General features: G+C 47.7%; 1 protein-coding gene across 1 annotated transcript in view; it reads right to left on the reverse strand.

Moving 5' to 3' along the window:
* Window positions 1–23,247, reverse strand: part of CYRIA (CYFIP related Rac1 interactor A) — a 105,684-nt gene that overhangs the window by 67,205 nt on the left and 15,232 nt on the right. The window lies entirely within an intron of this gene.

Here is a 23,247-nt window from a genome sequence, read left to right on the forward strand (position 1 = left end):
GATTCTGGTCCCCAGCCCTTTGTGGGTGGCAGCCCCCCGGTGTCAGCCAGCACCAGTAAATGACTTCCTGGCCTTGGTGCTGACACCACACCCCTCGTGGGAGGCGGAAGTGGAGTGGGCTGGGGAGGGGATGGAGGGAGGGCCCAAGATGGGAGAGTCATCAGGGTGGGTGGAAGGGATGATGTTTCGGGAACCCAGCTCCCCTGTCACAGAGGGTGGGACCCACTGGTCAGGCTGGCTAGCAAGGCTCTGCCAAGGGTCCCCACCTCAAACGGTGAGTGCATACACTCCCAGGGCCACCCGGTTCTGGGGATGCTGGGTGAGTTCAGCCTCACAAAGACCCGGAGAGCAGGGCAGGACAGGGATCATCCCTCACCATTTCACAGACGGGGAGACTAGAGCCGCAGTAATAATAGTCACGACATCATCACCATCATCATCGTTATCACCATCGTCATGGCGGCCACCATTTGTTGGAGCCTGTCATGCACCAGGAAATGAACTAGATGCTTTACATGGGTTACTCAGTAAACATCAACTCTGTGAGGGCCGTAACATTATTCCTAATTCATAGTTGAGACAAGCTAAATAATATCCTAAAGGTCAAAAAGCTAGTTGGCTAGGAGGAAGGATTTGAACTGCTGTCTGACATTTTGGCCCATGGTGTCACCTCTAAGCCACATGTGCCGTGAAATGGTGACAGGCTCTGCCCATGACTGATGGTGCTAACCCACAGCCAACTTTTGAGCTGTTAAAGCACATAGGTACAGGTCTTTAAACTTAAATATATTATCCACACTCCAACTATACTAAGTGCACATACATGGTTACATACAATTAAGGTGACCGCGTGATTTATCCTCCAAACCTGGGTACTTCTGAGAGTGAAAAGGGTCCGTTACTAATGCTGCTGGGACAACAGGCATAAACCAGGCCTGTCCCAGGCACACGAGGACATAGGGTCATCCTGGTATAACCCACAGTCCCGGGGTGGGTTCTTTTAGGTCTCGCTGTGTCGGTGGGAAACTCTCCTGAACGATCCCCTGCTTTTCAATCCACCCAAACACTCCTTGGCAACAATTCACTCTCCCTCTGCTCACCAGAAAGTCTTCTAAGTCCATTGGGCTGGCAGGCCTTATGCAAGCTGATCATAAAGCGGGCATGCTATGACTCGGGAAGCAAGGGTGTGACTAGTTTGGCAATATATTTTGAAAGGACTGCTGGGTGCCCTGTGCCCTTGCACCCAGAACCTGAATGTGCAGCTGCTCTGATAATCAGCCAGTCCCCCAAACCTGAGGGCCTGATGGCTCCCCCATCTCGTGTGGCCTAAGGTCACGGGACGGGCAACCAGTGTGAGCTGGGCTGCCCAGCCCGCTGGAGAAACTGTCGTCCACTGACAGGACGCAAGACCCCGCTTCCTTGGGGGGCAGCGCACGGCTGGGGCAGGTGGCCTGTCTCCATTCCCAGCAGGCACTGACCTCCCCAGTCCCCGGAGGGTGTGGGGCTGTAGCCCTCTGGCCAGGGATCTCCCCTTTGATCCCACAGGCCTGGGGAGGATGGAGGCTGCACTTAAAGCTTGCTTTTTGTTTCTTAAGAATCTGCCTTCTTAAGAATCTCTGGCCGAGAGGAAAAAGAATCTGCTGTTCTTTTGAAACCAGGAGATCAGTCTTGAATCAAACTCACACATCAGTACAAGTGAAATGCTAACAAGAAAGCAACAGGCATTAGTCCACTCTCTGAAGAGGTGTTTCCTGCATTTATTTAATCAGGGGCATCCCAGGACTTCTGGTCCTGCGATTTTCTGACAGCTCAGGGAAGCTTCGCCATGCTGGGGAGCCCAGAGACCCCTGAAGGGGCTCCGGGCTCTGACCCTGCAATAACACAGCCAGCCAGCCTCTTTACCTGTTTTGCATAGAAGTTTTTGCCAGTGATAGTTTTTGGTAATGAGGAAGACCTTTTTTTTTTTCCAAATTAGGCCACATTCACAGGTTGTTGGGGGTTAGGGCATGGACTTCTCTTTTTGGGGACCACTATTCAACCCACTACTGCTGTCATTATTATTGTTATTACCATTATTACTATTATTATGAATGCTATCCGGGGGACACCTGAAACTTGGGGGTGGTAAGGCACCGCCACCCAGCAAGTAGGTGGAAAAGCCAGGACTAGAGCATACTTCTCCCAACTGACTCCTGTTTCTTCTTCCTCAGCACGTGGCCTCTCATGCTAGAGGCCCAGGGTGCAAAGCCCAGAACGGAGCAGGAAGCAGCCTACAGACAGACAGTGACTGAGCCTGGGCTCAGGCAATCCTAGGCTGTCAGGGGGCAACAGAGGATGAGGGTGATGGGACCATCACAACTACAGGAGTGTCACTTTTCTGGAGGGAAAAGGGCACAACTTGACAGGTTTCCGTGCGTGACCATCACCAGTGACACAAGCCTGGACGCCTTGATGTAGCACGAATGCTTTATGGTGGGTCAAGGAAACCTTGGTGTATGCTGAACTTGGCCTTGGCTGGGCTGTGTGACCTTTAGTCCCTCACTACTTCTCTCTGATTTTCAGATGCCAAGTCCGCTCAATGCAGACTTACAGCCATATGCACCAGCAAGCCTCTCTGGGCTACTCTGAAGATCAAACGAGCCTTTGCTTCTAAAGTACCATAGCTATTTATGTTCATGCATTATCTCTGCCATTGGATGGAAAGGTCCTTAAGAGGAGGGGCCCACGTCTTACTGATTTCCACAAGCTATTGTAATAGGCTCAAAGCCCTGCACAAATGACAAATACTGACGGTTGAATTGGTACAAGTCAGCTTCCCTGAGGGCAGCGAACGGCTCAGTGTGGCTGGGGAGGGAGGAAGAGGCAGCAGAGATACAGCAGAAATAGGCTGGTGTCAGGCTATGGCGGACTTTACCTGCGCCCATGCTTTTTGTGACGTCAGACAGCAAGCTAGTCTATCAGATGCTTTTGTAAGTGTCAGTAGGAGGCTGGGGCTGTGGAAAGAGCCTGGGGTCTCGTGCCCAACAGCTGTGAGCTGTAACTTCTTGGAGCCTTGGCTGCCCTGTCTCTACAATGGGAACGATCACTCCCTTTCAGGCATCTGGGTCACCCAAGATTAAAAGTGACCAGTGCAGTACCTGGCACCCAATTCAACTTCAGCAAATACAACTGGCCCCCTAAATAAGTGGGACAAAACTGACCTGGGCTGTCAGAGTCAATGATTGTTATGGAAGTTCAAGGTCAGTGCTGCCTGGAAGTAACTAAGAAATGGTACAATGGCCAGATTGCACTGAGCACAGCCTGAGAGGCAGTCTGGCTGGAGGGATTTGTTGTCCAAGTTCCCAACGACTCTGGTGCACTCCAGCACCTCGTGCAAATAGTGGCAGCACTCATGCACCCCAAAGCCACGAGGGTCTCACACGGCAAATACCACCCCAGGACCACAAACCACCTGTGAACTCCCAGCAGCCCCTGGCCATCGGCTTGTGCTGGGTGTTAAGTGGCTTGTGTTGGGTGTTCTAGAGACCCTGCTCATGCCACAAGGCTCGGTGGGAGGCGAGGCCCTGGGGGCCAAGAAGCAGGAGATCCGGGCTCCAGTTTCTGCTCCGACCCTAAATCGCTCTCAGACCCGGGGCACATCACTCACCGCCACCTGTATCATGAATGAAATGGTCTTTGGAACTTAGGGCTCTCAACGTCTAGAACAGCCCTTCAGTGGAGTGTTTCTGGAAGAGCTTAGCCTGTGATATATACTGCCCTTTGAGAGAGTGATTTTCCGACAAGCCAGGCCTCTGCTAAAAGCACCGTGAAAGTGGAGGCCCTCCTGCAGACAGCCCAGGTTCTAGTTCTCACCCCACCGATTCCTGCTGTGCAACCTTGGGTGAGTCACTTTACCCCTCTGAGCCTCAGTTTCCTCGTGTGAGCCTCAGAGATAATGATATCTAGCTCATGCCACGTCCCAGCAAACTCTGGTTTCTAAAACGTCACAGAAAGTACAAATCTCATTTCTCTCGGACGCGACAAGGCTAGCCAGCCTTTACCTGCCGGGACAGAGCCAGACACACCTTCCCAAAGCAGCGATGGGAGAAAACAAGCGCCTTCCATTATTCTCAGTAAGAGGAGAGGGGCCCAGTCAACATGGGGAAGAGTGACTGAGAACTACCTGTCGTGACAGCTGGGAGCCGGCTTATCTGCACTGATGACAAGACGAGGGTCACTCTGGCCCAGGCAGACAAACACTGGGGATCCTCAGACAATAGCACAGCTGCTCCGGTTCCTGGGCCCCCTGCTGCGAGGCAAATTAGGAGTCATTTGATCAACATTCATCATCAAGATGCAAAGGGATTCTGCCTTTCCCAGTGGCACAGGGATGCAGGGGGCAAATGCACACACACACCCCCATCAGGGTCCTGGGGACCCTATACCTTGCGATGGGGAAAAGAGAAGTGGGAACTGCGGACAGAAACATGCCTGGGATGAGATCCTCACAGAAACCGACTACAGAAAAATGTACTTTCTCTGTGAGACCCACTAATATCTAACAAAACCCATATTCCTAAGCCTAGTGTTCAGGTCTCTCCACAAACAGGTCCATACTGATTGAGAACCATCCTCACGTAAGCTCTCAATTTAAGCCCAGTGTGATTTACCGCAGCTTTGTGTTTTCTTGCCCTGTTCCGCAGCCTAGACTTACCCCTTCATATACCTCCTTCCTTTCTACGATCCATCCAAGCAGCAGCGCCCTCACCTCCTCCATGAAGTCTCCTCTGATACTCTTCTGGTACCCAGTCCACACTGATCTCTCTTTTGTCTGAACTCTCATAGCACTTTCTGTCTGCACCACTCAGCATTTAGTGCCCGTGGGTTGCTTCTTCACTTTTTGACTCGACTCTTACATCAACCTCCTAACTGGCTTCATCCTGCCTGGACTCTGTCCCCACGCTCTGCAGGAAGAGCTCTCTAAAGCACATCTGATGATGTGTCTTCCCTGCTTAAAACTCTGCAAGCACTTCCCACCACTTCTAAGGTCAAATCCAAATGCCACAGCATACTCCCGCCCCTCCCCTGAGGCTGCCCACACTCAAGTCACACCGAAGACTCCTGAGGTTACATAATGAGGTGCTACCAAAAGTGGAACAAGAACTCAGCCGAGGGTTCTTCCCACAGTCCCAGGTTCTCCCAGGTCTAATGCTGGACCACAGAGAAGATGGCTAGGAGCAAATGGCATTGAACCATGGCCAAGGTGAAAGAAATCAAGACCAACTTAGTCCTTAGTCGTGATAAGCTTACAATATTATGGCAGTCAGCCAATCCACCAACCAACCAAGTGGGAGAGTAGACATCTGAGACTCAGACATAAGATAGTTCATTTGTTCTTTACAACAATAGTGATGAGGAAATTTTCAAAGCTGTGGAAACTGAGGCTTACAGAAGTCACAGCTCGTATCTGGACTAAAACGCCAGCCAAGATCCGACTTTGAGGTTCCAGAATGGTATATCCCATGGCCCAGTGGCCATTACTACATTGTACCTCTAAGCACCTTACACTCAACGTGTCTGATGCCGAACAACAGCACTTAGCTCCTAAGAGTTCATTCTGTCCAGGCGACCCTATTGATGAGTTCCTGCAACTCCTTAGATGGAAAGGTTGTGACACTGGATGTTCATTTAACAGAAGAGGGAGAAAATTCCACTCTAACTGTTCTATACTTATCCAAAGACGTGATCAAAAACCCTGACCAGGCTAATGCTTCCTCCATCACACTTCCTAGTAATAACTGTGTGTGTTTATGGGGGAAAGGGTAGAAGAACAAGGTACAGAAGAGAGCAAGACGAATATTTGGACAGAAGCACGCATGGAACCAATGGGAGCCTGCAGGGAGCCAGCTGGCACCAGCTCACCAGAGACAATTATACGCATGACTTCCCAACTTCATATGCAGTGAGATCTTGTAATTAGAAACCAGCCATGTGGGAATGTTTACACCATGGAAATTGGCAAACACTCCTAGTCAGGTTTGTTTTGTTTTCGTTTTTCCCAGAGAATCAGTTATTAAACATTTACCAGCCACCACTCAGTGGATCCATGAGAAGCCACTGAGTTAGGATGACGGGGGATTTAAGCTGTAGCCATAGCTGTGCCCCCAACTCACTGTTTGACTTAGGCAAGTATCTTCCCTTCCTGGCCCTCAATGACCTTAACTGTAAAAGGGGAGCAAAAAATCCTTGCTTCCCTGACACACCACTTTATAAAGTAGGACAGTGGACCTAAGGGCATTTTGGTAAATGTAAAGCTATGAGGACATATTTGGCAATGTCTGCAGACATTTTTGGTTGTCACAACTGGAGTGTGTGTGGTGCTACTAGCATGCCATGTGTAGAGGCCAGGGGTGCTGCTAAACATCCTACAATGCACAGGAGAAGCCCCACAACAAAGACTTATTTTGCCCCAAATGTCAGCAGTGCCAAGGTTGAGAAGCCCTGATCCAAACATATTGAAACATGGTGGCCCGTTCAAGTTCCCTGAACACATCAGCATCCAGGAGAAAAATAAGGGCAACTTGGGTCAATTCGCAGGAACCCTGGACGGTCAGTGGGTGCAGAACACTGTGATACGTGCTGCAGGGCGACAGCACAACGATACAACAGAGTTTCTGCGCTAACACAGTGCCTGGCACACAGTAGGTGCTCAATAATGGTTTGTGGGAAAAGCAATGAGTCTAGCTGGAACCGCAGTGTACTCTCTCTAGCAGATCCACACTCCACTGTGGGCACACTCCCCCTCACAGTGACTCCAGGTAGAAGAAACTGACGAGAGGGATTTCACCTCCTCTGGGAGGGAGATGGGAAGAAATGGTGTGAAATCCCAGCACCGGGGACTCGGGTCAGACAAATAATCACTAGCCTGGCAATCACAGCAGCAGTGGTCAGAAGAGCAATTTTATTTAAGTCACTTTCTAATATGAGTTGAAACATCTTGAAAGGTGAGGTTTTCAAACCCTCTCTGCGGAGTCAATTGTTAAAAACACACAGCAGGCAGTCTTGCTTTCCACACATTCAGAAACCGCTTTTTTTTTAGACAATCCTTTTCTCCCTGTACCACTTGGGACTGCAAATGCATTTAGCCCAAACCACCCGAAGTGGAAATGGCGTTGGTTAAGAAACACTCCAGGCGCTGCGGCAACTATGGGGGACCAGGTTGGCACGGCCCAGACGCTCACCAGGAAAAAGCGATGACACACCACCCACCGACTCTCCCCACGCCTCTGGGGCCTGGAGTCAGCAGGGCTGTGGGGCGAAGCTTCGCCACAAGCCTTTCCTGGAAGACCCCCCCCGTGAGACTCTCAGCCCCCCGGCCCTGCGCTGGACTGGGAGAGGCAGTCCATTTCTCAGGGAGTAGATGACAGGACAGGACCTCCCTCCGTGTCTCCCTGACCATAAACCATCTGACTCACAAAGCCCTTTAGTTAAAAGCCCAAGGGTTCAGAGCTAATTCTAGATGTAGCAGAAGCCAGCAGCTTCTCTGGCACCAGACCTGTGAGCAGAATAATGAGGGTAATTTTGCCCCTCCTGGTCTATGAATGATGACAACTCACCCAACTACAAATTAGACTCACAGGACACCAGAGCTGGAAGCCACCTGAGCACCTGCCTCTCCTCCCCTACTCCACTTTAGGGATGTGGGCCCCTGGCCCAGGGGAGGGGGCAGACTGCCCAGGCCTGCTGTGGAGTTTCTTACCGACTCTTAGTCGAGTGCAGTTTTCTGAGGGCTCAGTGAGTCTTTTTTGTTCAGGTCTCTGAGCTCTGAACCTTAAAGCTTATTTGGAGCTCAGGAATAAGCTAGATACAATCCAGGTAGGACATGGGGCCACAGGATGGAAGTAAGACAGCTTCAGGGGAAGACATTTCAAAAGTAACTACTTGGTGAGAACTTGGCTCCATCCTTGGATGAACTTGGCCCCTTCCATCCTTATCTCTCGTTCATTCTTCACGTCCGTGACCCGGAAACATGGGTCTTATTCTGCCCACAATGGAGATAAGGGGACCCAGGCTAAGAGAAGTAAAGAAAGTGCCGAAACCCAAGCAGCTAGTGAATCCCTTTGATTCTGATGCTCTTGCCTTAAACAAATTCTTTTCTTTTTCATTATAAAGTCCTAATATTGAAAGCAACAATATGATAACTTCTTCAGGAATGGCAAAATCATTTTGCTACGTTATTTATATATATAATTATTATATTTTAATAATAATACATAATATAAATATATTATAATAATTATTAATAATAATAATTATTAATAATCTCCAGAATTATTGGACAGCAAGCTTGACTTTTTCTCATACTAAAATGGTCAACATTTCTAGATGTGGTGTCAAGGGGCTGGGTCACTGGAGGAGATAAGTAAGATGGCCATCGTGACCTCATCTTGGGGTCTGAATGCAGCCACACACCTGAATGACACACAGGACAGTTATAAAACCCTACCTGGCGGGTCGAACCCTTGTTTGGGGTGCGTCCAGACAGACGGACAGCAATAAGGAGGAAGGATCCCACTGAGGCCCACGCTGCAGCCTATCACTAGCTTCCTGTATTTCTTCCATTTCAGGGACGAAGATTCTGAGAATAAAGTGTGGCACCTCCCTTGTGTTTTCTGGTGGCTCATGAGCTACCAGAAAAGATAAACACATGAAACAACAATTAGAATACAGTTTGGCAGTTGCTGTAACGGGAAGCCTAGGCTGAGGTGGAAGCACCAAAGATGCGCATCTAACTCCACCCACGTGGTGGGGATCTGGTCGGTTCAGGCTTCATGGAGGGGTCAACGTCTGAGCTACGTCTGGAATCCACACAGGACTTGGCCAGGCCAACGGCGGGTATGAGAAGAAGAGTGGGGAAGGAGGGCAGAGGTCACAAGGCAATAAAAATGGACAGGAGTGATGGCGTTCCTGATGTAAGGAGCTATGTTAGTTGGGTATGGCCGGACTGTGAGAAAATGATGGGTCAGGTGGGAGGGAAGCCTGGACTGGACCTGGAGGCCGGGGCTGAGCTGGACCACAGGCGGCCAGCAAAGCCTCGTAAACGAATCCATCCTCCAAATGGGAGCTGGGTCACAGTGTTTACCTTTCACTATTTGGCAGGGACGGGGCGATGTTGTCAGGTTTATATCTTATGTCATATCTGTGTGTGTGTGTGTGTGTGTGTGTGTGTGTGTGAGCATACTTACTATTCCATCCTGGCTGTCAATTATTTTATCTCTAAAATGGGGAAAACATGACGTGCTCCATATCCCTAAAGTGTTATACGAATGAGATATTTAATAAAAGGTTTATTAAAGATTAAAAAAAGATGAGAAGCCTATACGAAGAATGATCGCTGCCTTCTCTCAAGGAACTCTAATATGAAAATACGCACCCCAGAAGAATGAACTGGGAGGAGATCATGGCACGCAGAGCAGAGGAGATCACTTCCTGCAGCCATAGGTATTCTCGTCTGGAAGGCCCTGCCCCATGCCGCATCCAGGGAGCAGCTTGCACCGGGCGCCTGTGTTCAGGACTCACTTTCCGATTCGCAGGACAGATATAAGGAGGCAAAAAACTAAACATCAAACACCCACCTTTCTTATTTATCCAGTTAATGTTCCCAATTTGAGATAAAATAATTATTTTCACAAAGCCCTGCTTGAATCCTAGAGAATACATAGGTGGGCAGAGCATATTTGCTATTCAGATGAAATGGCAAGTCCTTGCCATAAAAGGTGGGCAGAGAACTGCCCAGTTGATTTGTTTCTCCTCTCCATCAGCCCTGGCTCTTGGGATGTCTGACTGCTGCTGAAATCAGGCAAGACAAAGCCAAAGCAGACTGCCCGCCCCAGTACCTGGAGCCAGGGCCAGTGCGTAGGGGGATAAAAGCTTCCTTCAGAGGGCAGTTGTTTCCAACCGTTCCACAATTACATTTATTAGCATAACGTCGTGTCCTGCGTTTTGTAAAACACTTTCTTTTTCCATCTCGGGAAGAATGCAGCAAGAGAAATTGCTGCTACTGGGGGAAAAATGTCTATAAAATCTAAACCATGGGGCATTTGTTCAAGACTCCTGGGTAATGATGTCTCTTGATATATAATTCATGATAGCCTTAAAGCTTGGCCTACTTCTGACACAGAGATCATATATTTTGGAGAAGTCAGGTGGCGGGCAGGGAGAAAGAGAAAAATCACTTTTAAATGGTTCTGCTGTGCTTCGCCTTTTGAGTAAAGCCAGACCATATTTTGGACGACTCTTTTCTACCATAAGGGCTTCCCTTAAAGAGCTTTTTTTTTTTTTTTTTTTCTCTTAAATAGAAGAGGCAGCATATCATCCAGTTTCAGTTTTATCTTCTGTAACACTAGATAAAGATGAGGCTGAACCCATCTGTTAACACATACAGACAAGCTGCAAACTGTGTGAAAGAGCACACATACACACACACACACACACACACACACACACGATACTTGCAAAAAGGGAGAAAAAAATCCACACTTTTAAGAAATTTATCATCAGCAATGCTACCCAATGCCGACTAGATAGCAGCACTTTTATCCTTTTATGGGCAGATTCAGGAGGAAGCCAGCCTCGCCACAAAGGCTGCTCCCCCTACGCTGCCACATGAATTGGGATCCTGGGACTGGCTGCGGGCCAGGCCCTTCCCCTATAGCCTGGGGTTCCAACCTCATCAAACTCAGAGATGATCCCCCTGGGCACCATTACCTGCCATGTCTCAGTGCACTCGAGCTGATGTTAAAAGAATCACAGGGCAGAGGGAGGGTTTCCACCCTCTGGTGCAAAGGCCATGCTCCCGGGCCTGGATTTTCTGGGGAAAAGGAGCAGGCAGGCTGCCTGGACCCCATCTGGTCACTTGGCATTTCCTAGGGCACTGCTGGTGAGGGAGGCACTGTGGATTACCCTCTCTAGGCTTTTCTTTTTTAATCTTCAGTTATTTATTTTTTGGTTGCGCCGCACTGTATGTGGGGATCTTAGTTCCCAGACCAGGGATCGAACCCTCGCCTGTCCCCTGCAGTGGGAGCGCAGACTGCTTAACCACTGGACTGCCAGTAAGTCCCACCCTCTCGAGGCTTTGAAAACTGCTTCTGCTCAACAATTCCTGAAAACGCTGTATGCAACTGATCAGATCAGATGCAACAGATCAGAGACTGGAGGTCGGAGGTGACCTGGATGGGCCCTCGCCAGAGCTGGCATTGCTCATATGTCCACAGTTAACCTCTTTCAAGTGGGCACCGTGCAGTGGAGAGTCCTGAAATGCACAGAGCTCTTTTGTTTCTTAAACGCAGAAACCGTGTGAATCAGAGAGTTCCAAAAATAAGCAAGCTTCATTTCATTAATGAGGTGGAGCTTGAGCCCTCACAGTTCGGAAGAGGATGGGGGTGGAGGTGATAAGCACGAGCAATCACCTAGGCCACTGCACTTGAAGAGGCTTACACGGTCTCTAGGGAGGGCCCAGAGCCCAAGCTACAATCCACGCACCCTGCAGTCTCCAACGCTAGGTCCTGGGGATTCCGCTTCTGTGGTGTCTCACATCGCCCCTCCCCCCTCCCCCCACTGCTGCTGCCCTAATTTCGGTGCTTATTATCTTTCTCCTGGATGGTTTTGCACATGCAGCCAGATGACTCTTCCTGAAGGAGCACAGCTATCATTGCGTCACTCCATGGCTCAAAAACCTTTAATGATTTCTCCATTGACTAAGAAACAAAGCCCAGCTTCTAATTTTTAAGGCCTTCTTCAGTAGGTCCCGGCCAAAATTCTAGCCTCACCTTCTTTTTCTCCTTCCCATACCCTACCCTCCAGCTCAGTGTCACCTTTCCAGCTGTCCCACCTGCATGCCCTTGCTCTTATATTTCCCTCTGTCTAAAATAGTTTTCTCTCTGCTCCATCTCCTGAATCCTATTCATCCTTCAAGACCAGATTCAAAGGCTACTTCCACCATGGTCTCAAACTTGACCCCCAGGGAAAATTTCTCTGTCCTCTGACCTCCCATAATTTTACCATCTCAATCGCATTCTTTTGTGAAAACAGATTCTGTAAGTGTTGCTTTACTCCTTAGGCTGTAAGATGAGGGCAGAGGACTGCTCGATTGACTTAGCAGGTTTATCCTATCTCGATCGGTCCTGGCACGTAGGAGGTGCTCATTTATGTTAAATAAGTGACTCACGCATGGTGAGGAAGGCTGCAAGATGGCAGACATGCAGCTCTTTTGTGGGAGCACAGCTATCTAAAGAGATCAAATGAGTGCAGTGTAGACGTGCATCATTAAAGCACCCTAAGGTATGCAGGGGAGGCAAGCTGGGTGGGCTGGGGTCAGAGGTGGATGATGTTAATGACCTCCATCATGATAAATCCAATGGTCAATTCTCAGTCTCCGTCTTTACCAGACCATCAGCAATTCTGCAAAATTGAGTCCTCATCCCTTCTAGAAAGTCTTAGGGGAGCACAGTCTCTTATTTTTCCTCCTAGTTAATGTCTGCTCCCTCCCAGTCTCCTTAGCTGGTTCCTTTTCTTTTTTTCCAAAACTCTTGACATTGGCATTCCTTAGGGCTCAGTTCTTCAGTCTCTCTCTTCTCTATCAGGACTTAACGCCTTTGGTGATCTCACCCGGCTTCATGGCTGTAATATCACCTATATTTTGATAACTCTCAAATGCCTATTTCCAGCTTTGAACTCTCCCTTGCTTGCACTAATCACAGCCTGCTCAAAATCCACACTTGGATGCCGAACTCAAACTCAGAGTGGCCCCAAACTGAACTCCTCCCTCATCTCTGCCCCCAATCCTACTTCATCCACAGTCTCTCTCATCTCAGCTAATGACAATTCCATCCTTCCAGTTTCTTAGCACAAAATATTGAGTCATCTTAGCCTCCTCTTTATTTCAGATCCCACATCAAATCCTTCAGGAAATTCTTTTGGCCTTACCCTTAAAATATATCCAGCACACATCCAAATGTATCCCCTTACTCTGCTTCATTTTGTCCCATGCTCTTTTGACCTTCTGATAAACTAGAAAGCAATAAACATTATTTTATTACCTTTGCCTGAGTTATAATAACTTTATTATCTGCTTTTTCTCACTAATGTCTCATATGCCCAGTGCCTAGAGCAATGCATGGCACAAAGTAGGCATTCAACAAATATTTGTCAAATGCATGAACGAATGCCTTTAGCTGATGACCTCTGAACTGTAGCTTAAACAATAAGTAGCATTTAGCCTCAAAGAAAGGCAACCACAGCTGAAAGGCATCTGTAGGTAGGGGGATTGGAGGAGCAAGGCCCTAGAGATACATAGAACCTTCTTCAACCTCTTCAGATGCAACCGTGTCGCGAAAGCCTGCCTGCAGGATACAAAACCATGAAAGAAGCCGGACCTGAGCAGTTTCCAGCTTGTCTGTACCCGCCAAGAACATTTTCAAGGGACTTCAATGGACAGCTATGTTTTTTTTGGTGAAAAAGACAATCAAAATGGAAATGAAAGACACAACAGTTGGTGAATAGTTGTGTGGAAACACCCCCTGCACAATTTTATTTACATTACACATTATTTCGCACCTTTTTTTCCCCCTAAAATATTACAAAGACATTAGCCCTGGTTCTATCCGTTTTCACCCATAATTAGACATCCTGTAAGTCCATGTTCAGGGCCAGGCCCATGTCAATCCTGCTCCCTGTCACACCCTCTGTGCCCACCCAGGCACAGTAAGTGTTTTAAAATTATTTGTTCAATGAATGAAGACATGAATAAACGCCTTCTGACTGTCTCCTGCCAGGACCAGCGCCACGATGTAAGAATATATTCTGAGAAAGAATGGAATGCACCTTGAGACTTGTCCTCAAGGCAGAAAATACATCAGCCCTCACTTCCGCCCAGCCCCTTACCCAAGTGCCTGGTTTCCAGCAGACATTCGAGAAGGATTCAGTGCCTAGAAGTCAAGTTCATCTACAGTAAGTCCTCTACATATGAACCTTCCAGTTTCAAACTTTCAAAGATGCGAATGTGCGTTCACATGTCCAATCACGTAAGTACATCCTCTACAAGTGGTTGTGCTTTTGTGTACTTTACTGTACAGTACTGTATAGAGTACAGGAGTACAGTATCTTTATTTCAAGCCCAGGATGTCTGGAAACAAGCATAATAGCAGTAGTGATGTAGCTGGTACTACTGTACTTTTCAAGGTACTGTACTGTAAGATTAAAAATGTTTTCTTGGGGCTTCCCTGGTGGCACAGTGGTTGAGAATCTGCCTGCCAATGCAGGGGACACGGGTTCGAGCCCTGGTCTGGGAAGATCCCACGTGCCGCGGAGCAACTAGGCCCGTGAGCCACAATTACTGAGCCTGCGCGTCTGGAGCCTGTGCTCCGCAACAAGAGAGGCCACGATAGTGAGAGGCCCGCGCACCGCAATGAAGAGTGGTCCCCGCTCGCCGCAACCAGAGAAAGCCCTCGCACAGAAACGAAGACCCAACACAGCCAAAAATAAATAAATAAATAAATCGATAGATAAATAAATAAAATTTTTTAAAAAAATGTTTTCTTTATGTTTTGTGTGTTTGTTTTTTATGTATTATTTGTGTGAAAAGTGTTATAAACCTATTACAGTACAGTACTATACAGCCGATTGTGTGAGTTGGGTACCTAGGCTAACTTTGTTGGACTTACGAACAAATTGGACTTACGAAAGCGCTCTCAGAATGGAACTCCTTTGCATGTAGGGGACTTACTGTACATGCAGACCTGGAAGTGGGAAAGGGCGCTAACGTACATCCATCTTCTTGACCCTGTGCTAGCATCTCAGCATCTCTACTCTCTTGCTGGGATTTGATCCAGGCTAGAGAGCTGGTGTGAAGCACTTGGGCGTGGTGTCCACCCTGCCATCCAGGGAGGTTATGGCTGGAATCAGAAAGGCTCTACTCTACAATGAGTCCTTTTAGTGGATGGGCTGAGTCACAGAAGCCTCAGTGTTTGCATCTGTAAAAAGGGAATTATCACACCAGCGGGCCACGCGAGGATTGGTAAGCCCCTTGGAAGATTGACCTCACTGAGTTGTAGCCTTGGATGACTATTTCTTCTCCGGGGGCTCCCTGCCATGTCCCCCAGGGAGATGGGGCTTTTCGTGCTATTCAAGATGCCTCTGTCCAGCACATGCTGTGGCTTAACTACTGTTGTCCAACAGAAGCTTCCCCTAGGGCATGTTTTCTTCGCAGATGTTTGTGCAGACACTTGTCGTTACCAAACTCAGAAGCATGATTAGGGGCTTCTGGGCTCTGAATAGAGTCAGGAATTAATGGGGCTGAAGAAGTGACTTCCTTGGAGACCACACTTAGATAATCACATGGAAGATGAATCCGGCATCGCTGTGCAAGCTTTCTTCTACCTTTGGGGGGGTCTTTAACGTGGAAGGGGGTCAATGATTGCCATGGGAAATAAGGGGAAAGTAGAGCAGAAAAATAAAGCAGGATGTTCACAGCCCTGCTGCCCATACACACACACACACAGACACACACACACACACACACACACAGAGCCACTAAGCCTCCTGGAGGTCGCAGCTGCTCAGATTCACCTCATCTATCAAAGAAACTGATTATCAAGGAAACTGATTAACAGCAAAACGAAAAAGTAGAAATTCCCGTTTTCATTGTGGTAGAAATCAGGGGAGAAAGACCTGGGTCAGAACATTCTTTCATCTGAAAGTCATATTTCAATTGAACTTGCAAATGTTCTGGGGACCACTGGCAGGAGAGTGGAACACATTCATGAGAACCAACATTCCTTTCATTTGTTTTCCAACACGAGGGTACTCTCACGGCCACTAAGAAGAATCACACAAGCCTTATGCCCGGCATTTATGAGCCTCTAAACTAATGAACTTCCCTCTTCTTGGCTTGTATATCTATTCAACAAACATTAGCTGAGGTGAGCAAGGACATGTCCTGGGTGGTGCAAAGGGTGTGGGATTTGGAGCCCAGGGGCTTTGGCTTCAACTTAAACAGTCTTAAAACAGGCATCTCCTCTCTTGGAGTCTCAGTTTCTTCATATAGTAAAATGAAGCTAAGCGCCACCCCCATGTCACATGGCTGCTGAAATTTAAACGAGCTCCTGTCTTACAGACCTAGCACAGCATCTGATATGTAACAGGCCCTCGAGCAACACTGACTCTGAATTGAATGCCTGTTAAGTAAATGCTACTCTGTTACTTGAACCACATGTACTTCTGACTTCAAAGTGGTCATATTATCGGGAAGGGAGATTGGAATACACGCACCGACATCTCTAGCGGGAGAGAGAAACTAGTGAAAGCTCTAAGACATCACAAAGAAAATGCTCTGGAGGGTCAGAGAAGGCAGAGATCATTTACAGCCAGGGACATTCGGGAATGCTTTCTGGAAGAACGGATACTCGACGGAAGAGGATGCCACAGTTCATTTTAAAGGATAAGGAGGGAGGATGGTTTATTTATACTTTAATACGTAGAAAAGTCCAAGCCATTATGCTTGGTTATTTGGAGGGTGTAAGAAAAGAAAGAGAACATGACAAAAACCCTGTCCCTAGATAATTAATAACCCAGTTGGGAAGCAGTCGTGTATATACACATACACACATACACAAGTCAGCTGTCCCTGACAATTCGTAACAAACGGCTGATGGATAATTCAGAAATCTGGAGTGACTGAAATGGCAAGGCAGGCCATGGAGTGCAGTCACTAGTGTGCAGGAAGGTCTCAAGTAGTAACCGGGGAGCTCTGGTTTCTCCCTTCCTGTGTGCCAGTATTCCCATCTGTAAAACAGATCCAACCATGTGGCAAACACGTGCTAATTTACGTCCTTAGTCTAGGGGGACGGCTGATGGGGTCAGGGTGGCCAGGCCACGCCCCTGGGGCCACAAGCAGCTTCATCTATTTCTTCTGTGTGCTGTACAAATATTACCATTTCCCACGTGGCTATGAAACAGAACATTTTGAAAATCCCTCGTCTAGATGATGTCAAAGAATCCTGCTTGTTTGGTCAACCTATCAAGCAGAGCCTGAGTATGGCCCTGAAAATGGAGAGGTTTTGAATTGGCTAAAAGCAGAAGCCAAGTTGGTCTATGCCAGGGGAGCTAGGGCTCTGGGCATAGCCCTGGCAGGTGAGCTCTGGCCTCCCTGCAAGACCAAAGAAGGCCCATAAAGTGTTGAAGCCTCCTCATTGTAATGTTCCGTTTTCTTTAATTGGTTTTATATTTTTAAAAATGGTCTCTGTGATGGTTAATATTGTGTGTCAGCGTGCTGGATGACAGGGTGCCCAGATATTTGGTTGAACATGATTCTGGGTGTGTCTCTGAGGACGTTTCTGGATGAGATTAACATCTGAATCCGCAGGCTGAGTAAAGCAGATTGCCCTCACCAATGTGGGTGGGCCTCAGCCAACCCATTAAAGGCCTGGATAGAGCAGGAGGCCGAGTAGAGGAGAATTCACTCTCTGTCTGTCTTTGAGCTGCTACATTGCTTTTCTCCTGCCTTCTGACTTGAATCATCAACTCCCCTGGTTCTCAGGCCTTTGGACTCAGACTAAAACTATACCATTGGCTCTTCTGGGGCTCCAGCCTTTAGACTGCAGGTCTCGGACTTCTTGGAGATATATATTATATATTTATATATAATATACGTCTATTGGTCCTGTTTTTCTGGAGAACTCACACTAACACATACCAGGTAACAGGGGATGCTAATTTGCTCAAGAAGTGAAATCACATCTGGTACAATTTCCCTTCCAAAAAGATGTTTTATAGTTATTAAATGTATTAATGTAAATTGGTGACTAGACATTGAGTCTTCCTGTGTCATCACAGTTGATATGAAGCAGAGAAATGAACACATATATTCAAATACTAAATTAACAAATGTGTAAATTTGAAGTAGGTCTGGGAAGTGCTCTGAAATCCAAAAGACCTTGTCTAAATGCTGGTTTTGACATTTGTGAGCTGCCTGACTGCAGATAAGTAAGCATCTCAGTTTTCTCACCTGTAACACCAGTACAGATACTCTTGTCAAGTTATTATAAAGCTTAGAGGCAGCTCAGAGCTTAATGCACAATGGGTGTTCAGTAAATGTCAGCTTCCTGTCTCCCATTAAAAACCCATCATCATCCTACAAGGCCCTACGGATGCAGTCTGGCCTCCACCTCGCCCCTCCCCGCTGCCCGCTTCACTTATTCCCCCAGACAGACCGCAGGCCCTCTTTTCTCTGATTAGGCAAAGCACACTCTCACCTCGGGGTGGCCCCCCTTTCCCTTTCTTCTGCCTGTACAATCCACGCTCTTCCTGCAGATGTGGACGTGCCTCCCCTTCCACTTCTCTCAGGCGTCTGCTAATCAGACTGCCTTCTCTGAACCACCCATATCAACATGAGCCTCTTCACTCTCTACCCGCTTTCCCCGGATGTACTTCTCCTCATAACTCTCACCACCGCCTAACAGTGTGTGTGTGTGTGTGTGTGTGTGTGTGTGTGTGTGTGTGTGTGTGTGTGTGTGTGTGTGTGTGTGTGTGTGTGTGTATGCATGCATAAAAGCTAACAGCAGGGCCTTTGTATTGTTCGGTCCAGTACGTGCTCAGTAAATGTCTGCTGACAGAATGGAATGAGGGAATGAAGGAGTCAGGCTCAGTCATCACAGCCCTGCTGCCACCGCACATGTGCAGAAGTACAAAAGCAAGACGTTCAGTCTTGGATAGAAGCTGATGACAGGGTATGGATGGGAGGAACTCACCCACCGGGGAGCCCCAGCTGGCTTAATTAACCCTGAGCTCTCCTCGCTCTCCACGGCTGGGTGGAGAGGGCCTCTGTACAGGGGACCACCTCTCCTGACCACGAGGACCACCCTAACACAAACACTTAGAGCCACACTGGAAAGGTTTTCATAAACACACATCCTCACCCTCCTCGGCCTAAGCAGCTAGGGAGATAATGTGCCCTCAGAAAGCTTGGTCCAATCATCACACAACTGACCACTATCCTATGCGGTGCCAAAAACACACGCTCTGAGTCAGACACACTTGGGTTCAAGTCCTGGCCGCTCCATTTACCAGCTATTATAACCTGAGCCAAGTGCTCCTATGAGGCCCTGAGCCTTAGTTTCCTCTTCCATAAAATGGGCATAAGTAATAAGGTGTGCTTTCTAGGAAGAGTAAGGGAGACCACGCAGGTGGGAAACCGAAAATCCATCTCCTTTAACTTGAATGACACGTATCGGAGCTGCACACAGAACGTCTTCCCCCACTAACGCCCGCAGAAAGGAAAATGATTAAGATGTCAATTAGGCCTATATTTTCCCCGTTATTACTAAAACACAGCATTGTAAATGAGCTGTTTTGTCTTGTGAAAACCTGTTAATGCTGGTGACGAAAGGGTTAGATGCTGAAGTGGATTTTGAAATTCCTGGACGCTCAGGATGAAATTATTTACATTAAAGGCGTTAGAGAAAAGGTAAATTTCAATTACAGAATAAAAAGCAAAACGACATTTTATTATTTGCAAGTTAAAAATGCAGTTTACACTGGCCTCTCAGAAGTTGTCTTCTCGAGGTCTGAGGGGAAAAATAGACGATGATGGTTTGCCAGGACCCCCAGAGGACGTTATACGCGTGAGAAGTGCCTCCTGCTGTGTGTGGCGGTCACCTGTGTTTTAACCGCCCCCTGGGGTCCGGTGGGTCCCCTCTTGCCTGCGATTGGCTCGCAGTGTGTTTCTTGAGCTGCACTTCACGCATAGAGGCCCCATGCCTTCGACAGGCTGGCCCGGCACGGCGTCAGCGAGACACGATCAGGGGCCCCGGACAAACGTCCCTTTGAATGTCCCTTGTGCCTCCAGTGAGCATTGCTTTGGGAAGTTCCTGCCTGAGTCACCACCGCAGCAGGTTGAGGCCCCTGACCGGAACTGACGAGAAGTCCTGCCCACCAGGAAGCCCAGCGGGCCCCTGACCACCCAGGCTCAGGTACAGCAGGGGCGAGGGCCCTGAAGACTCTCCCACTCTCTGCACCACGTCAGGACAGGAGCGCAGCCATGTCCCTTCCTTCTCACCGTCCCTGGAGTCCCACACCCCGGCCTCAATCCAAGGCCTCCCCGCTACCTGTGCTCTCCCTTCTCAAAGACCAGCGACACGGAGGACGGTGCCCCAGGAGCACACGGCTGCTCTTTGCTTGCCGCTCTCCCTCCTGTGCCCAGAGCTAAAAACGAAAACGGACCCTGAGTGCACTGAGCACCCACTATGTGCCAAGCGTGGCTCCGAACGCTCCACAGGCATCGCCCCATTAAATCGCCACAGCACCTCCAGGAGGAAGATGGAGTTCTTACCGTCCGTATTTTGCAGATGTGAACAACGAGGCACAGAGAGGCTGAGTAACTAGCGCAAGGTCACACAGCTGCGGAGGGGAGGAGTGGTGGTCCAGACCTCCTGCTTGGCCTTTGGCCCTGCCCTCACATCTTCGTGCCTTGGTTTTTGTTTCTTTAAATTTAAGAGACTACCATTGCTCCCAGCAAGACAGGGAAGGTACAATAACAACAACAAAATAAATGTTTTGGAAAGCTCCAAAGAGAGACACAACAACAGTCAAAAGTGCGGTTACTACTGTCCCTCACAAGGACAGTGACCATCGACAATACTGGGGACCTTGAGTTACGTTTGCACCCTGAGAGTTCTTTGATGTCACGATGTGAGTTCCAGTGTGAGGGGCAAAAAGGCTTCAGAAATGTGATTATATTTGAATTTAAATTGATAAACCTGTTTATCTAGCATACAGTTAAAATACATGCTTTGCCAAATGTTCTCATCTTAAATAGACTGGAAACCTTAATTGTATTTGACTCTTGGGCTCCCAGAGTACTGGAGCAGCTGTGACCTCATGGAGTTATTCAGAACAGCTAGTATGTATCCAATACCTACTATTTGCCAGGTACACTGCTAGGTTTTACCCCTAGCGTAGGTGAATGACCCCAAATTTCTTCCATCCTGGAGAAGCTACGTTCGAATGTAACTGAATGTTGGCTGGTGCGGTGTAGTCTAGTTGACTTAAATATCAACATCAGACATGAGCTCAGTTCCTACTAGGCCATCAAATATTATTTTACTAAGAACATAACATTCACATCCTGTTTAACAGGTTTACAGTGTATGGGTGGTAACAAGAATATACAGCCTTTCTGGCTGCCATGTGACTTGTATGTACCACCTCCCCTCCCGTGGCAGGCAGTCACAATTGATATAGGACCTGGCCATTGGCCCTGTTTAGCAAATGGAATGTGAGTAGAATAAAGCAGAAGTTTCAAGAAGCATCTCAAGTTTCTGCCACCTCGGTCACTCTCTTCCCTGTCATGAGGAGGACACTTTCCAAGAAGCAGCTGCCCCTTCAGCCCAGGTCTCAGAATAAGAAATGTGGGGCAGTACCACGAAGCCAACCAGCAGCCCCTGACATGTGACATAAGTGAGAGGCTTATTGCTACCAACCACTGAAATTTGGGGGTTACTTCTTAACTGTGGCAAAACTGACTAATACACCACCTGATGCCATATTAAGTCATTTCATATTCACAGATATTACGTTGAGGTCAGCAAAGAAGGAATCACATCCATTCCATGACTAAGGTCCCAAAGACCTAAGAGCGGTTAAGTGATGGCCCAGAATCAAACAGCAAAGAGATGAAAGCCATGGGAACAAAACTATATACTTTATCATAGCTGATTATAATTAAAAACAAGACTGGCTCACCTTTAGTGTAAAAATCTCTCCTTTTTTTTGCAAACTACAGATCAATTCAAACACTAGCCAATCATAAAGATTTCATTGGTCTCTGGGTCAATTCCTGGTATCAGAGATGATGTAGCAAAAGTACTTGAGACACTTAATAAAATAAATGCAGAACTGAAGGACAGGGCTTCCATCTCCGTTGAACTGACAGGGCTCCTAGCCTCAGGCCTTCTGCCAGTGGCTGAGAGGCTGTTCCCTGGCTGTAGGAAGGCTTCCTGAGCTGGACGGTGTAGCTCTGCAGCGGCTACGTGACAAATATCCCCAGAATGCCCATCACAGGCCTGGGACCTGCCCAGGGAACGGTGTGTTATTTCACCAGGAAATTCAAACATAAAGAGACCCTGACCTTAAAACCTTTATGGGGAGGTATTCATTCAGGACAGAGGCTCACAGGATCTGACATAAGTGACTAATTCAATTTTCTTGTCTCTATTGTTTTAAATTCAAATCCTATTGTTCTTTGCCTCTGCTTTATTCTCTTCTTTCCCTCTTACTTTCACTTTTTAAAAAAAGCTCCTTTCAACACGAATGAGTGAGTCACCTTAATCGTTTATTTAGACACATTTCAGGCTGGCTCAAAGCTCTGTCCCAGCCTGTTGACATATAAGGAAAGCATTCTACATTCTGCAGCAGCTGATCTTTTCACGAGAAAGCTCAATTTTCACCAGCTATTTTTTGTGGGGGGTGTCTGACAGCGCTGGCACCCTGCGTGCTTTTTCATGGTAATTCACACTGCTGGTTTCCTACCCTGACCCATGCAAGGCCAACTTCTGACACCCTCCTCCTATTTTACCCACAGATGCTGTTTTCATACAGCACCCAAGGCCTTTCATATCCTGAGCAACTATCCTGGCCTTTTTCTTCCATTAGTGTAATATCAGCCAAAAAAACAATCAGCCCCATAGTGTTTAGGTGAACACATACATGTGTACATTTTTAAAGCATTGCACTGAACTGAAGAAACCAGACACTAATAAAAAAAATCAGGAAAAGCAATTCTGAAAGCTGGAAGAAAGCCCAAACAGGCAGTCAGAGACATACCAGGAGAAGCAAAGTTTAGAAAAATTAAGTTGTGAATCAATGTTAGACTTCATCCAAACCTCTCACCAGTACCACATTGCTAACAGAGGTCCCTCACGGCCATGTAAGTAACACCTTGTAATTCGTACAGCGCTTTTTACTTGTTGGCAAAGCTTGTTATGTTCTAATATCCCTGGGAGGGAGGGCTGAAGATCAAGTCCTTTGGTGGGTGAGGAGATGAAGGCCCAGAAAGACTGTCACTTGCTTTACACAGGTCATTGACAGGTACAGAAGTAACTCTCCATCCTTTAAAAATCAGGTACTGTGACTTTTTATTTCCCCACCTTTAAATCTTTGCAACATGCACTTGCAGCCAGGTCATTCAAGGGATCTTATTCCATGTGCTTTGAAGTA

Source organism: Eschrichtius robustus, chromosome 15, assembly GCF_028021215.1.
Source record: "Eschrichtius robustus isolate mEscRob2 chromosome 15, mEscRob2.pri, whole genome shotgun sequence".
NCBI classification, from domain to species: Eukaryota; Metazoa; Chordata; class Mammalia; order Artiodactyla; family Eschrichtiidae; genus Eschrichtius; species Eschrichtius robustus.